General features: G+C 31.6%; 2 protein-coding genes across 7 annotated transcripts in view; one reads left to right on the forward strand and one right to left on the reverse strand.

The window, feature by feature from the left end:
• Nucleotides 1-4,427, reverse strand: part of LOC102675086 (furin-like protease 1) — a 306,104-nt gene that overhangs the window by 63,956 nt on the left and 237,721 nt on the right. The gene's annotated exons all lie outside the window — the stretch shown is intronic.
• Nucleotides 1-4,427, forward strand: part of LOC102675398 (dynein intermediate chain 3, ciliary-like) — an 11,352-nt gene that overhangs the window by 6,077 nt on the left and 848 nt on the right. The window lies entirely within an intron of this gene.

Below are 4,427 nucleotides of genomic sequence, written 5' to 3' on the forward strand. Positions count from 1 at the left end.
AATTAGGATAGATGGATAATGAAAATGATTAATATGAATATTAAATATATTAGTTATAACGATTTAAAAAGATTTAAAATTTATGAAATGGAAGATAATAAAATTGAGCAAAAAAATTAGAAATTATTTATCTCTTTCGATATAATTTAAACAATTTAGCACGTTAATCATTATTAATAAGAAAACATTACTTTTATATTATAATTTTATCACATTTTCTTTCTCTCAATTCTTTCAATTTATTTCAAAATACACGTCTCTGCAATTCTCTCTCGACTCGCGATATTTTTTCAAATTTACCGCCAGCTTGCGCAATATACACGAAAACACGATAATGGCGACACGAAAAAAAAAAAATAGAACAAGCAACCTACTTACAACAACTTGTCCTCGAGGCGTGCACTAATTAAACAAAAGTATATCTATCGCCGCAAAATAAACTGAAAAGAAAAGAAACCAACCAAACATTAATTTTTTTGTATTATTAATTTTAATTTCTCGGCGTGCACGGCGATGCGCGCCAAGGGTCACTCGAAGCTGCAGCCACCGACTCCTTCAGAATTGGCCCGAAACTACTCGATAATTTTCCACGGAAATTCATTTCATAACGCTTATCGCGGCGAGATATTCCCCAGGAAAAGTTTTCTCCGGTTACCCCCACGACACTTGTAAATTTCACAATCAACGGTGGAACTGCAAACAAGGAGTGCACGCTCTGCCGCGGCCTCCACTCCTCCGCCGAATTAATTTCAACCCGCGTTTCCGGTATCTCGCCCGTTCCCCCAACACGACTTCCCGCCCTGAGTATTCTAGGTTACAATTAACTCGGGGTAACGCGTCGGAAGCCACTTAAACGATCGCTGCCAAGTTGATAAAAGGAACGTTAAAATGGTTGGACCCCATTGTTGGGCTTAAACTCGAGATGAATGGGAGAAAAATGAAAAACTGGTTCGGGTTAATCGCGACGTTCCAGAAAGAGAGTGCCCTTTTTAGGATTGGTTGTTTTGGCGAGCTTTGCGAAATTTTACAATTTGTAGAATTTAAGATGTATGGATTTGAAGTTTTTATGTTAAATAGTTTCGAAGAAATTCGAAAGGGTGAGTTCTGCTGGGAATTTTTAATAAATGAAACGTGATGTTCATTTTTTATTGTTCTACTCTCTTTTCATTTACATTTAATTTACATATCGATTGTAAAATATAGTCGCTTCTTTTCAAAAAAAAGAAAAAATATCTTCTTATGAATTTATTTTTTATTTTCGTAGAATTAAAATTTTATAGTTATATTTATTATATATTATATATATAATAATAATTTATTAAAAATTTATTAAAAATTTATATAGTTATATTTATATATATTATATATATTTTTTAGTTATATTTTATAGTCGTATGAAAATATTACAATGTAAAAATTCAACATACATTGAATAAGATATTGAAACTACTTAGAAATACGTTTTTCAACGTACGAACAAATGAACGTTATTAACAAAATTGCCATCGAAACTCTCGAACTAAACTATGTTCAACAAATATGCAATCGTATCTCGTAATCGCCCAATATAAATTCGAAACGACATTTCGAAGTGTGAAGGAAATAACAGGTTAATACCGGTTTCGAGTTTCTTGAACTCGGCTCACTTATTAAATTCACCTAACATAACCTAAACAGACCGTGACTTTAAATTCCACGTCGACAAAGGAATATTTCCGGATGCTTAAGCGACGTCTTTGATCGCAGCGGCCCCATGCACGATGGGAATACAAAAATTGCATTCAGGAACGCCGTTCATCGCCAATATGGAAATAAATCCTACATGCGGCGGGAAAGAACGCCGCCGCCATTAACTTCGACACGCGGTTGTAAATATTTTTCCACGCCCGATAAGACGATATTTCTGCCCGAGAAATAATACAAGATTTATCGACGTCGCCCCGTTTTTCCAATCCCCGTTTGCCCGAGGAACGGAAGTGTACAATGTACACTTTCCGTTAAATCGCGCTAACGTTGTTTTTTTTGTCCCGTGGATTTAAAGGTTTTCAACGGAAAACGTGGGAAACGTACCTATCGAGACGATTAGGGAGGGGAGCGATCGCGCATGCGCATGGATTAGGTTGCGAAATTAATCGAACGTCACGTATATATAATTCGTTGTTGCGGATTTGTCCAACGATTTATCAGTCGGTAAATCAGATTGGTTTTAGATAAAGTTTTTATTTATCATTGCTGTGGACACAAGGGATTTTATCCATTTTATCTGATTAACTTTGACATGATTTTAATAGACGATTGACTTTTTACGAAAATAATTTTTAATTGTTCTTTTATTTTTGAAATATCATAAATATATTTCACGTGGGGGAGGAGTGGATTAATTATAGAATATATTTATTATAATGATAAAATCACTTATAATTATTAAATTATTATTCAATAGTGTAATTTTCATTCTCGTTCTTGTTTTCCTCGCGTAAATAGAATTTGATTATGGAAATTAGATATTGGGTGGTCCCGATAATTACAAAGAACGGCCAAATCCCTTGCTCGAGTTTCACGATTACAAATTAGGATGGAATTAATTAGCGTTGAACAGACGAGGCTCGCGTGCGTGGAATAGTTTGTTTCTCGGCCGGACAGGAATCTCGATTAGTGTCAACGGTGCAAAGATACCGATCTAGATGGGATATTCACAATATTAGCCTCGTTTGGGATAATTGAAAAATTAGGCCCGCCTATACGTATTTTAACGATGATTTTAAACTTCGATGCACGTTTCGTTAACCCCTTCAGGTTCCAAAGATAAAATCGGTTGTTGGCATTTGAATAATTCAAAAGTTCCCTCGTAGATTGTATCTCGTCTGACGACGACATGACGGGAGAAGAACTTGATAATCCATTTTAATTGATTTTATATTCGTCTGATTCATCGTCTTGTTTGTCATTTTTATATCGATTTATAATCCGATAATTAAAACGAAGTGTTTTAATAAAATTTAAAGTTAAAAGGAAAATTTGACGAGTTCAATTTCTAATTTGTCTTTTCTTAAAATTAATAAAAGAAGAAACTTAGAAAACGTGATTTAAAATTGACTTAAAGTCTTTGTGATCTTTGATATTACGATATTCTTACGAATTTTCTTTTTCTTTTTCACTAGATTTTTGGAAAATTTGAAAAAATTCTAAGAACATTTATGAATCTCTTTACACGTATGTAATTTTTTGTTCGATCGAATGTTTAAAATATTCCAGATGATAATTCAAATTTTGAGGAATAAAATTTTAGGAGTGAAATTTCAGTTGGAAGTGTCAAGGATGGTTAAAAAAAACATTAAAGCTCCCCCTAGATTATGCGCTTTGTGGAAAATGATACATTTTTTGGAGCTTTCAGGTGTCCAACTTAAGCAAATTTCACTCGAAATTTACCCCTTCTGAATTATTACAGAGGCACGATAGCATGTTACAAAGAAATGTGTTAGATTAACATAATAGCACGTTGAAGAAATATGTCGGAATTTTTACTTAAAAGGTAACACAGATGTTCCACATGATTTTCGTACAAATTTCGCTCCAACGTTTCATGGTTAAAAATAACGCGGAACTGTCGTTTAAATAGAACAATGAAATTTAAAAAAGAAAAATATAGGGAAGGAAGTGTTAATGATTTTGTTTTCAACGTGATATTAAATTATATTTACCAAATTAATAATCTCTCTAAATACGTATCCATTGAATTTATTCGATTTAAATTTATTTATTATACCTGACTCGATAAAAAAAATTATTGTTCTTACTTGTTTGTTTCACATTTTTCAATTTTTAATCAAATCAAGCGATTCGTATTTATACGTTTTTTCAATTTTATTCGACACATTTTATACATATATATATATACTTCCAATTTTTCTCCCAATTTCCAAATCTACAAATCAAAATTAAATTTCTCTTCATCTTAAGTAATTTTCCTAATCGCGAGGAAATAAAATACGATTGAAAGATAAAAAAAAAAAGAAATTTCCAAATCTACAAATCAAAATTAAATTTCTCCTCGTCCTAAGTAATTTTCCTAATCGCGAGGAAATAAAATACGATTGAAAAATTAAAAAAAAAAAAAAAAAGAAATTTCCAAATCTACAAATCAAAATTAAATTTTTCCTCATCCTAAGTAATTTTCCTAATCGCGAGGAAATAAAATACGATTGAAAGATAAAAAAAAAAAGAAATTTCCAAATCTACAAATCAAAATTAAATTTCTCCTCGTCCTAAGTAATTTTCCTAATCGCGAGGAAATAAAATACGATTGAAAGATTAAAAAAAAAAAAAGAAATTTACAAATTTACAAATCAAAATTAAATTTCTCCTCATCTTAAGTAATTTTCCTAATCGCGAGGAAATAAAATACGATTGAAAGATAAAAAAAAAAA

The sequence above is a fragment of the Apis dorsata genome, unplaced genomic scaffold (assembly GCF_000469605.1).
Source record: "Apis dorsata unplaced genomic scaffold, Apis dorsata 1.3 scaffold_88, whole genome shotgun sequence".
Lineage (NCBI taxonomy): Eukaryota > Metazoa > Arthropoda > Insecta > Hymenoptera > Apidae > Apis > Apis dorsata.